Genomic DNA, 13,620 nt, shown 5'->3' with positions numbered 1-13,620 from the left:
GGAGGAACCTCCCCCTTCTCCAATCAGCTTGGCTCATGTAGATCAGGCCCAGGACAGGGTGATTTGGTCGCTCGTCCTGTCTTGTCAGCCTGGATCTGAAATGTCTCAACTTGTTGAGACTCTGAATTGGATTTGATTTGATTGAATTGGAAAAGTATTAAAAAAAAATCTCCTTTAAACCTTGCCCCTCGCACCTTAAACCTACGCCCCCTAGTAATTGACTCTTCCACCCTGGGGAAAAAGCTTCTGACGATCCATTCTGTCCATGCCTCTCATAGTCTTGCAGACTTCTATCAGGTCACCCCCCTCAACCTCCGTCGTTCCAGTGAGATCGCGTCCCTGGTGCTGGGAGGCAGCACCACTCACCAATGTGCTATCCCCACCTAATGGACTGAAGAACATTTGCCGTACAGCTTGGAAATATTTGTTATAAAATATTGGGAAGGAAGGGGAAACCATAAAACAGCATCCCGAGCAAGGAGCCCCAATAAACTGTAAATATTGTGAGGATTGTGCCATTGCTCTCAGTCCCAGCTCCAGTGCCGTCCACGGGAAACCAACAGGGGCTCAAGATCCAGTGAAACCCAGATGCAAGATTCGCAATTTCCGATTTTTGCCGTCCCTCACCAGTGATGTGATCTGGTTCCCTGATTTGAATATATTTAAATACATTACCATACTGTTACCCACCCTCCTCACCATATACGGACACTGACTGGCATCCACATTGGTGGGATTTACAACAGTTTATTTTTTTAAGTTTATTTATTCGTGTCACAAGTCGGCTTACATTAACGCTGCAATGAAGTTACTGTGAAGATCCCCTCGTCGCCACACTCCGGCGCCTGTTCGGGTAACACTGAGGGAGAATTTAGCATGGCCAATGCACCCTAACCAGCACGTCTTTCAGACTATGAGAGGAAACCGGAGCACCCGGAGGAAACCCACGCAGACACAGGGAGAACGTGCAGATTCCGCACAGACAGTGACCCAAGCCGGGAATCGAACCCGGGTCCCTGGCACTGTGAGGCAGCAGTGCTAACCGCTGTGCCACCCAGTCGTGAACCCGGTCAGGGGATTTCCCCCCCCCCAACCCCCACCACCCTCCTGGGGGCCTAAAGGTGAGTATAGCCCTCAGGGGAGGTGGACATGACCAGGCAGTACCCTGGCAATGCCCCCTGGCACAGGTTGGCACTGCAACACAGCAACAGGAAACATCTTTGCTACACTGCAACTTGCAGTCAACGAGTTTGCTGCTACTCATAGTGCATGCACGAACAATGTACCTCCCGCCCCTCCCGCACGCACCTCCAAGACCACCTTCAGGGCCCCTAAGGAGATATTTACACTGGCTCTCACTTTCCTCACTGCCTAACAAGACTGCATTGGGTAAGTGCAATGATTGAAACAAGAAACAATTACAAGGAATTGCAATCATCTTACAGAGAGCAGTGACCTCTGGAGGAGAGAGGACACATTGCAGTTGTTAAAAATGAAAGTAATCACAGGATCATAGAAACCCTACAGTGCAGGAAGAGGCCATTGGGCCCGTCGAGTCTGCAGCGACCACAATCCCACCCAGGTCCTACCCCCATATATTTACCCGCTAACCCCTCTAACCTACACATCTCAGGACACTAAGGCAATTTTAGCATGGCCAATCAACCTAACCCGCACTGTGGGAGGAAACCGGAGCACCCGGAGAAAACCCACACAGACATGAGGAGAATGTGCAAACTCCACACAGACAGTGACCCAAGCCAGGAATCTAACCCAGGTCCCTGGAGCTGTGAAGCAGCGGTGCTAACCACTGTGCTACCGTACCTTCCTATTCATCAGTGTGTATATAACACCACTATCATATCCAGGGTTCTGGAATGCCTTTGGACTGCGGTTACACTGCTCTATGGTTCTGAGATCAATAGGTAGAGCTCTGTACATCACAATTATAACAAAGGATTTTCAGATTGTGAAGAATTCCGACGTGGCCAACACCCAGAAGATCATAGAACCCCTACAGTGCAGAAGGAGGCCATTCAACCCATCAAGTCTGCACTAACCACAATCCCACCCCGGCCCTATTCCCGTAACTCCACATATTTACCCTGCTAATCCCCCTGACACGTGTTGTGAGACTTCTTATTGTGTTTACCCCAGTCCAACGCCGGCATCTCCACATCATGACTCCCATCGACACTGTGGGAGGAACCCAGACCACCCGGAGGAAACCCACGCAGACACAGGGAGAAGGTGCAAACTCCACACAGACAGTGACCCGAGGCCGGAATAGAACCCGGGTCCCTGGCGCTGTGAGGCAGCAGTGCCAACCACTGTGCCACCCACATAAGAGAGTGCATCAGAGAAATGTCTTTACCCAGGGGGTAGTGAAAATGTGGAACTGGCTAATACCAGGAAGTTTCTGAACCAGAGTCATAAGGACTGGAAACATTAACTCTGGGTGGGATTTTCCTGTCTTTCTTGGCGATGGGATCTTCCGGACCTGCCCATGGCATGACCCCCCGGCATGGATTCCTGACAGCGGGGGTGGGGGGGTGGGGGCAGGGGGGTTCATGGGGAGTGGATTCAATGCAAAATCCTATTGACAATGGCGGGAGCAGAAGATCCCACCACCAGCCAATGATGTGCCACCTCCTGTCGCTGAGAAACATGCCACGGGGTGTGTGTGTGGGGGGGGGGGGGGGGGGGGGGGTGGAATCCCACCCTCTGACTCTCTCTCTCCACAGATGCTGCCAGGCCTGCTGAGTTTTTCCAGCATTTTCTGTTTTTATGACACCAAGGGTTCGTTGAGGTGAATGGCACTGATGTATTTGAGGGGAAACTGAGTAAGTACATGGGGGAGAAAGGAATAGGAGGATAGGCTAACAGGGTGGGAGGAGGCTTATGTTGAGCATAAACATTAGCCTGGATAGACCATGCTCCAAATTCAATAGAATTTACAAACTTGTGCAGGGTTTAGGATCTACTATGGTTCTATCGATTCTGACCAAGAGTATAAACAAACAGAGGCTCCCACTTTCATAAGAGCCAAGAGCAGGAATTGGCCATTTGGCCCCTCGAACTTGCTCCACCATTCTCTAACATCATGGCTGATCTTTTATCTTGACTCGATTCTCCCATCGTATCCCGATATCTCTTGATTCCTTCAGTCTATCAATCCCAATCTTAATGACTGAACATCCTCAGGTCTTTGGGGGCTAGAGATCCAAAGATTCTCAACCCTCCGGAGGGAGAAATCTACCTTCTCAGTGCTGAATGCCTGACCCCTAACCCTGAGACCGTTCCAGACCCACCAGCCAAGTGAATAGCCTCTCGACATCTACCCAACCAAGCCCTCTTAAGAATTTTATACACTTAAATGATAACATCTCTCATAGAATCATTTAATCACCACAGTGAAGAACAGGCCATTCAGCCCATTGAGTCTGCACCAACTCTATGACAGAGCATCTTACCCAGACCCTCTCCCCCACCCTATGCCCATAACTCCACACATTTACCATGGTTATTCCATCTAATCTACACATCTTGGGGCACTAAGGGGCAATTTATCATGGCCAATCCACCTAACCCGCACATCTTTGGAGTGTGGGAGGAAACCGGAGGCAATCCACGCAGACATGGGGAGAACGTGCAAACTCCACACAGTCAGAATCAGGGAATCACGGAATACTACAGTGCAGAAGAGGCCATTTGGCCCGTCAAGTCCACACCGACGCATGAAAAGGCCCCGACCTGCCCACCTAACCCCATTTGCCAGCACTTGGCCCATAGCCTTGAATGTTATGGTGTACAGTGACCCAAGGCCGGAATTGAACCCGGGTCCCTGGCGCTGTGAAGCAGCAGTGCTCAGCACTGTGCCAGCATGCCAGCTCATTCTTCTAAATTCCATTTTCTTTGTACTCAAGTGTGTGAGCGGAACCAAACTTGGTCTGACCACACATCATAAAATGATTTCAGTATCGTTTTTATCTTTCATAACTTTGTTTATAGATAGGAAGGTGTGAATGATTCTGAACAAACTGTGGTTAAAGAGAAAATTACCTTCCTTTGTGAATCAACTAGAATAGATTTTTGGCGGCACGGTGGCACAGTGGTTAGCACTGCTGCCTCACAGTGCCAGCGACCCGGATTCGATTCCCGGCTTGGCTCACTGTCTGTGTGGAGTTTGCACGTTCTCCCCGTGTCTGCGTGGGTTTCCTCCGGGTGCTCCGGTTTCCTCCCACAGTCCAAAGATGTGCAGGTTGGGTGGATTGGCCACGCTAAATTGACCTGAGTGTCAGGGGGACTCGCTAGGGTAAATGCATGTGGTTATGGGGATAGGGCCTGGGTGGGATTGTGGTCGCTGCAGACTCGATGGGCTGAATGGCCTCCTTCTGCACTGTAGGATTCGATGATTCTAGTGTGTGAAAGCAGATCAGAATGTTTGACCTGAGAATGGGATCAAGATCAGGTACAATCTTACTTGGAAAAAAATGTGCGTGGCCCTCAGGTTAAAGTCATCTCTGGGTACATAAGGTGTAGATGGGGTCAATGATGCCATGGGCAAGAGAGGTGAGGAAAGGGCATCCTGTACTATTTCAAGTCCATGCAACCCATACTACAAGGAAACTGTTCAGGAAAATGCTTCCCAAAACTCTCCATCATTGGGGTTACCTAACATCATATCCACATCCATTGTAAACCAAAAGATGGAGGCTGATTTCTATGGTTAGCCAGCAATTCCATTAATATGTGGAGCATCCCAGTGATACAGTGGTTAGCACTGCTGCCTCACAGCGCCAGGGACCCAGGTTCGATTCCCGGCTTGGATCACTGTGTCTGTGTGGAGTTTGCACTTTCTCCCCATGTCTGTGTGGGTTTCCTCCGGGTGCTCCGGTTTCCTCCCACACTCCAAAGATGTGCGGGTTCGGTTGATTGGCCTTGCTCAATTAACCCTGGTGTCAGGGGGATTAGCAGGGTAAATATGAGGGGTTACAGGAATAGAGCCCGGGTGGGATTGTGGTCGGTGCAGACTCGATGGGCTGAATGGCCTCCTTCTGCACAGTAGGGATTCTATGATACTTATGATATCATGCCAGTGAATAATTCTGGCCCTCTTATCTCAGGAAACACAGACAGACATTGGGGGCAGACTGGAGAAGATTCATGAATTGATCTCAGGTGTGGAGGAATTTTCGAATGAGGAGAGGTTGTTTGGTAGGGCCTGTACTCATTGGAGTTTAGAAGGATGGGAGGTGACCTTATTGAGCCATATATGATTCTCAGGGGGCTTGACATGGTAAATGCTGAGAGATTGTTTCCCCTTGTGGGAGATGCTAGGACCAGAGGGCACCATCTCAGAGTGAGGAGTCGCTCATTTAACACAGAGAGAAGGATGAATTTCTTCTCTTGGAGGGTAGTGAATCTGTGGAATTCTTTACTGCAGAGAGCTGTACAGGCTGGGTTGTGAAGTATGTTCAAGGCTGAGATAGACTTTTAATCAATAAGGGAATCAAGGGTTAAGGAGATAGGGTGTGTAAGTGGAGTTGAGGATTTGCATTTCAGATCACCCATGATCTCATTGGATGGTGGAGCAGACTCAATGGGCCGAATGGCCTACTTCTGCTCCTCTGTCTTATGTGCTGGGCCCACAACGCAGAGGTAGATGGATCGTAACCATCCTCTGCTACCAATCTTGATCCTCCAGAAATTCTTCAATTATAGGCAATAAAATAAAACAAAACTTACTCCAACTTATAAATCAAAGAAAAAGGTTTAAGAAAGAAACTTCATTACTCCAACACTTGAGGCCTCACCCTGGGCCATTCCAAGCTCCCACAATTCCCAACAGATTCTTATTTATACTGAGTCAGCTGGTCAGCTGATCACCACATCATTTTGTCATTGGTTACATAGTTTATCGGATCAGCTGATCCTTATAGCTTGTTACCATTGGTCACACTACAACAGATCCAATATTATCATTGGTTACATTCTAACATTATGGTCTTATGGTCAGCTTGTTAGACCATGACTAGATGGAACTCAAAGAGAGACAATGCTGGAAAATCTCAGCAGGTCTGTCAGCATCTGTAAGGAGAGAAAAGACCTGATGTTTCGAGTCCACATGACACTTTGTCAAAGACCTTCCCTAATTGCCCCTTGAGAAGGTGGTGGTGCGCCACTGTCTTGCATCGCTGCAGTCCATGTGGTGTAGGTCCATGTTGTGAAATTCCTCCCACAGTCCAAAGATATGCGAGTAGGTTGATTGGTCATGCTAAAATCGACGTTTAGTGTGAAGGGGATTAACAGGGTAAGTACGTAGGGTCAAGGGGATAGAGCCTAGGTGGGATTGTGGTTGGTGCAGACTCGATGGGCCGAATGGCCTCCTTCTGCACTGTATGATTGTATGATTCTAACCACACTTTACCTCCCTCTATGTTCGCTAAATTCCCCATTCTCGTCCTGGCTGGTATCCTTCAACCACCTTATCATATCACATCCAATCTAGTTCCCTCTGTGATTAGCAGCGCTGAGTTCAGATCCACTGTCTGGGCAAGGGGCAGCACATAGAACATGATGCAAAAATATAATGGTGGGGAAATGGGTCCCCAGGGGGTGCAAAAGGCTGGAGGTAAAACCATATAAATTGCAAAAATTGTCAGCACGGACGCATTGTGTGAGAGGAATGGGGGGACACAAGTCAAAGACAGGAGCCTAGGGAACGAGAGGGTTAAAGGCATCCAAGACAAATCATTGGTCAACTTGGGAGGGAGGGAACACAGCACAGAGTTACCAGAATGGTACGGGGGTTTAAAGAGTTAAATTATGAGGACAGGTTTCACAAACGTGGTTTGTGTTCCCTCAAGTTTAGAACATAGAACATAGAACATAGAACAGTACAGCACAGAACAGGCCCTTCGGCCCACGATGTTGTGCCGAGCTTTATCTGAAACCAAGATCAAGCTATCCCACTCCCTATCATCCTGGTGTGCTCCATGTGCCTATCCAATAACCGCTTAAATGTTCCTAAAGTGTCTGACTCCACTATCACTGCAGGCAGTCCATTCCACACCCCAACCACTCTCTGCGTAAAGAACCTACCTCTGATATCCTTCCTGTATCTCCCACCACGAACCCTATAGTTATGCCCCCTTGTAATAGCTCCATCCACCCGAGGAAATAGTCTTTGAACGTTCACTCTATCGATCCCCTTCATCATTTTATAAACCTCTATTAAGTCTCCCCTCAGCCTCCTCCGCTCCAGAGAGAACAGCCCTAGCTCCCTCAACCTTTCCTCATAAGACCTACCCTCCAAACCAGGCAGCATCCTGGTAAATCTCCTCTGCACTCTTTCCAGCGCTTCCACATCCTTCTTATAGTGAGGTGACCAGAACTGCACACAATATTCCAAATGTGGTCTCACCAAGGTCCTGTACAGTTGCAGCATAACCCCACGGCTCTTAAACTCCAACCCCCTGTTAATAAAAGCTAACATACTATAGGCCTTCTTCACAGCTCTATCCACTTGAGTGGCAACCTTTAGAGATCTGTGGATATGGACCCCAAGATCTCTCTGTTCCTCCACAGTCTTCAGAACCCTACCTTTGACCCTGTAATCCACATTTAAATTAGTCCTACCAAAATGAATCACCTCACATTTATCAGGGTTAAACTCCATTTGCCATTTTTCAACCCAGCTTTGCATCCTATCTATGTCTCTTTGCAGCCTACAACAGCCCTCCACCTCATCCACTACTCCACCAATCTTGGTGTCATCAGCAAATTTACTGATCCACCCTTCAGCCCCCTCCTCTAAGTCATTAATAAAAATCACAAAGAGCAGAGGACCAAGCACCGACCCCTGCGGCACTCCGCTAGCAACCTGCCTCCAATCCGAAAATTTTCCATCGACCACCACCCTCTGTCTTCGATCAGACAGCCAGTTACCTATCCAATCGGCCAACTTTCCCTCTATCCCACACCTCCTCACTTTCATCATAAGCCGACCATGGGGGACCTTATCAAACGCCTTACTAAAATCCATGTATATGACATCAACTGCCCTACCTTCATCAACACACTTAGCTACCTCCTCAAAAAATTCTATCAAATTTGTGAGGCACGACTTGCCCTTCACGAATCCGTGCTGACTATCCCGGATTAATCCGCATCTTTCTAAATGGTCGTAAATCCCATCTCTAAGGACCTTTTCCATCAATTTACCAACCACCGAAGTAAGACTAACCGGTCTATAATTACCAGGGTCATTTCTATTCCCTTTCTTAAACAGAGGAACAACATTCGCCATTCTCCAGTCCTCTGGCACCAACCCCGTTGACAGCGAGGACCCAAAGATCAAAGCCAAAGGCTCTGCAATCTCATCCCTTGCCTCCCAAAGAATCCAAGGATACATTTCATCAGGCCCAGGGGACTTATCGACCTTCAGTTTATTCAAAACTGCCAGGACATCCTCCCTCCGAACATCTATTTCCTCCAGCCTATTAGCCTGTAACACCTTCTCTTCCTCAAAAACATGGCCCCTCTCCTTGGTGAACACTGAAGAAAAGTATTCATTCATCATGAGAGTTGGTTTAAAATGATAAACGGTGTGACAGGGTAGATTGAGAAAGAATTCAATTTGGTGGTGGAGTCCTCAATTTGGTATCACCATCTTCCGATTGGAGCTGTTGGCCACTTAAAGTGTTTTCTTCAGGCAAAGGGTACTGGAAGTCGAGAATTCTCTCTCCACCACCACCCCACCTACTCACCTCTCCATCACCCAGGGGAAAAGTGCATTTTTCAAGACAGATTCTTTCTTGTTAGTTAATGATATCAAGAGACAAGGGGCGAATAGAGATGAGGTTCAGGCCAGCCACGATCTAACTCAGTGGTGGAATAGGTTTGAAGGGCTGAATGGGCTTACTCTTGTAGGTTCCTGTCGAGTGTCTCAACCAGTGACTCAGAGAGAAGGCCTGAGCTGATTCTTTTTTTAAGTTCATTTATTACTGTCACAAGTAGGCTTACATTAACGCTGCAATGAAGTTACTGTGAAAATCCCCTAGTCGTCACACTCCGGCGCTGGTTTGGGTACACTGTGGGAGAATTTAGCATGGCCAATGCACCTAACCAGCACGTCTTTCGGACTGTGGGAGGAAACCGGAGCACCCGGAGGAAACCCACGCAGACACAAGGAGAACGTGCAGACTCACACAGACAGTGACCCAAACCGGGAATCGAACCCAGGTCTCTGGCGCTGTGAGGCAGTAGTGCTAACCACTGTGCCACCCTGGTGCAGTGGGTGGGAATGAAAACTATCTTAGACCATAAGACATAGGAGCAGAATTAGGCCACTCGGCCCATCGAGTCTGCTCCGCCATTCAATCGTGGTTGATATTTTTCTCATCCCCATTCTCCTGAATTCTCTTCTCACAGCAGCCTGTGCTGTTTGCTGTTGTGATCCAAAGATAGGACATAATCATTGATGTCTTGGTTGCTGTGGGCAGGGGGAGGACACACAGTTTGTCAGCTCGCTGAGTTAAAAGGAGACAGTTGGTAAAATTGACATTGCTCTAACTGTTGCTTAAATATATTTCGCACCCAGTCGCGAGGGAGCCCCGCGGATTTCTAAACCCCTCGAATCACCTTAGTAACAAAGTCACGCGAGTCTTTCTTATCCAAGTTTACTAATGACACAAAGATAGGCAGCATTGTGAGCTTTGTAGATGGAAGCGTAAAATTACAAAGAGATATTGATGGATTAAGTGAATGGGCAAAACTATGGTTAATGGATTTCAATGTAAGCAAATGTGAGATCATCCTTGAGTCTAAAAAGGCCAGGACAGAATAATAGGGCACTTTCTAATGGAGATTCTGCTACAGCGATATGAATCTATGCTTATACCACACTTGGGAGCATCATAAGTAGTTTGAGACACCGTAAAGGATATATTGGCCTCTGAGGGAGTGCAGTGTAAATTTCCCAGAATTATACCTATTGTAAGGTTGTATGTAATCACATGAAGAGGGCTAGAGGTTTGTATGGTTGAACAATAACTGTTTATTAAGAATGCCTAACTTTGTACATATATACGGGATTCAGAAAATGCTGGATAAACTCCGCAGGTCTGGCAGCCTCCATGGAGAGACACAGTTAATGGCCGGAATTTTCTGGCCATCGTGCCGACGGGATCGTCCAGTCCCACCAACAGCGCACCCCGGCCGCAAGGTTTGCCGGCGGTGAGGGGTGTGTCCAACGGGAAACCCCGTCGACAAAGGTGAGACCAGAAGATCCTGTCGTTGGCCAATGGCGGGTCACCTCTGCCGCCATGAATCACATGGTGGGTTACGCGGAACCATCCCGCCTGAGAGGGGTGGCACGGTGGCAGAGTGGTTAGCACTGCTGACTCACAGCGTCAGGGACCCCGGGTTCGATTCCGGCCTCGGACCACTGTCTGTGTGGAGTTTGCACGTTCTCCCCGTGTCTGCGTGGGTTTCCTCCGGGTGCTTCGGTTTCCCCCCACAGTCCGAAAGACGTGCGGGTTAGGTGGATTGGCCGTGCTAAATTGTCCCTTAGTGTCAGGGTGATTAGAATGGTGCATACATTGGATTACAGGGATAGGACCTGGGTGGGATTGTTGACGGTGCAGACTCGATGGGTCGAATGGCCTCCTTCTGCACTGTAGGGGATTCTATGATTCGATGCTTCGAGTCAGTATTACTCTTCTTCGGATTTCTGAACATGAAGATGCTGCAAAGTCTATCCGGCATTTTCTGTCTTTATTTCAGGTTTGCAGCCTCTGCAGTATTTTGCTTTTATTCAGGGTGTAGCTCTGATTGGGTGCTATCTTCATGCTGACTTCTACCAGACTCACGACTACACTCTGCTACCCCCCATGTGACTCTCTAGATCATAATGTGGGTGGTACTGTTTCCCCCATCCCATAATAATCCCTACAATCCTGAAATCCCTTAGACTACAAATCTTGGTCTCCAGGGGTTACATTACAAAGTGGGATTACACCACCAGATTGCCGAGGGGGAATTTGATGGTGTTGTGAGGGGTAATAGAGAGGGTAATCAGAGAAAGACGATTTGTGCTGCTTGCGGGATCTAGCACCAGGGAGCGTTGTCCAAAAATGAGAGCCAGACCCTTCAGGAGAAAAACTAGGAAACATTTCTACACACAAAGGGTGGTAGAGGTTTGGAACTATCTTCTGCAAGCACCACATTACGCCATACCATCATGCAAACCTATCCACTGACTTTGCTTACACTTCCCACTGCCTCGGCAAAGCAGCCAACATAATCAAGGACCCCACGCACCCCGGACATTCTCTCTTCCACCCTCTTCCGTCAGGAAAAAGATCCAAAAGTTTGAGGTCACGTACCAACCGACTCAAAAACAGCTTCTTCCTTGCTGCTGTCAGACTTTTGAATGGACCTACCTCGCACTAAGTTGATCTTTCTCTACACCCTAGCTATGGCTATAACACTACATTCTGCACTCTCTCCTTTCCTTCTCTATGGATGGTATGCTTTGTCTGTATAGTGCGTAAGAAACAATACTTTTCACTGTATCCCAATACATGTGACAATATGTAAGGGTGGCATGGTGGCATAGTGCGGGTCAGGTTGATTGGCCATGCTAAATTGCCACTTAGTGTCAGGGGGACTAGCAGGGTAAATACGTGGGGTTACGGGGATAGGGCCTGGGTGGGATTGTGGTCGGTGCAGACTCAATGGGCCGAATGGCCTCCTTCTGCACTCTAAGGATTCTAAGAAGGCAGCTTATCACCACCTTCTCACGGGTAACTAGGGATGAGCAATAAATGCTGGCGAGCCATCGACACCCATATCCCACGAATGAGTAAAGAAAAAAACCAACCCCCCACGACACCCCCCTATCCTCTCTGTACCCTGCCTGGTTGGGATTGCAGCCTCGGCGTAAGATGCCCTTTCCATTCTACATACCTCTGAGCAGGAATGGAATCAGAGTGTGAGTGCTTGCAAATAAAATTTCATTTGAAGTGCTCACAGCTCCTTTGATTCAAAGCTTGTTCATTATGTTAAATGGCACAGGCTTAACTTCCTGCCTTTGGGCTGCCTCGATTTTATCAGAGGACCTTGGGATATATATTTTCACATCCTGTGGCTAAAGTCCCACATCGCATTAAACAGCGCCGCAATTGCATTTCCTCGATCAGAGCCAGAAAAATACACTCACATTAACCGTTTTGTCAACCACGTTAAAAAGGGGAGGAGAACCTGGAAAATTCCACCTCTCTGTTTCAGTTCACTCTTTGAATCATAGAATCCCGACAGTGCAGAAGGAGCCCATTCGGCCCTTCGAGTCTGCACCGGCCACAATCCCACCCAGGTTCCATCCCCTTGACTCCCACATATTCACTCTGCTGATCCCCCTGACACTAAGGGGCAATTGAGCGTGGCCAATCAACCAAACCCACACATCTTTGGAGTGTGGGAGGAAACCGGAGCACCCGGAGGAAACCCACGCAGACACGGGGAGAACGTACAGACTCTGCATAGACAGTGACCCGAGGCTGGAATTGAACCCAGGTCCCTGGCGCTGTGAGGCAGCAGTGCTAACCACTGTGCCACCGTGCCGCCCCAATTGCTTACCCCCTTTGAAGATAAACTCATTATCAAGTACCTGGGGACGCGTAGTTTGACAAGCTTTTTAAAACATTCATCTTTCTTTTAAATTCAGCCAATTACTTTACCATGTAAATCCAAGATGAATGCAGTTACGGACAGGTACATTTAAGGCTAAGCATACTTCTAGATGGGTGAATTTAAGGCAGATATAATTATGGATAGGTAGATTTAATGTGGGCATGCTACAGGCTCATCCAAACTAGATATAGCAAATTAGATAAATCTAAAATGGGTACTATATAATTTTTAAAGTTTATTTATTATTGTCACAAATAGACTTACATTAACACTGCAATGGAGTTACTGTGAAAATCCCCCAGTCGCCACACTCCAGCGCCTGTTCGGGTGCGCTAAGGGAGAATTTAGCACGGCCAATGCCCCTAACCAGCACGTCTTTCAGACCGTGGGAGGAAACCGGGGCACCCGGAGGAAACCCACGCAGACACGGGGAGAACGTGCAAACTCCGCACAGACAGTGACCCAAATACACAGGAGGTATGAAGTACTATGCAAGATGTGCACGTAAATTTAAGCTGAACATAACATGTTCGAGTAAATTGACAGATACACCGATAAAGTGGGTAAAATATACACAGAGGAATTAAGGTGCGATGTATATGTGGGGAAATCTAAAGTAGATTCAATACTTGCAAGTAAATTTTAAATAGATGCTATATCTATACGGGTACATTTAAGGTGGATACCATATGTAAGTTTATTTATTAGTGTCACAATTAGGCTTACATTAACAATGCAATGAAGTTTACTGTGAAAATCTCCTGCATGTACAGGCACATTCAAGCTGCAAACAGTTCTAAGACATGATAAAATATATCCAGGTACATATAAATTGCGGTGCAACATTTGGAGGAAATAACACAACAGAAAATCAATTGCAGATTTTTTTTCTGTGTAAACTTGCAGCAGATCTGCTGCTCGTTT

At 47.7% G+C, this 13,620-nt stretch overlaps 1 protein-coding gene across 1 annotated transcript in view; it reads left to right on the top strand.

Moving 5' to 3' along the window:
* The window catches only part of exo5 (exonuclease 5), a 449,516-nt gene extending 444,317 nt beyond the window's left edge, over positions 1–5,199 (top strand). The window contains exon 7 of the transcript XR_013499091.1: positions 5,190–5,199. The gene's annotated coding sequence lies outside the window, so the exon portion shown is untranslated. The remainder of the gene's footprint in view (positions 1–5,189) is intronic.
* Positions 5,200–13,620: the final 8,421 nt, after the last annotated feature.

The sequence above is a fragment of the Mustelus asterias genome, chromosome 12, assembly GCF_964213995.1.
Source record: "Mustelus asterias chromosome 12, sMusAst1.hap1.1, whole genome shotgun sequence".
NCBI lineage: Eukaryota > Metazoa > Chordata > Chondrichthyes > Carcharhiniformes > Triakidae > Mustelus > Mustelus asterias.
Note: the sequence above shows the minus strand (reverse complement) of the source record. Positions and strands in the feature narration are given on the sequence as shown.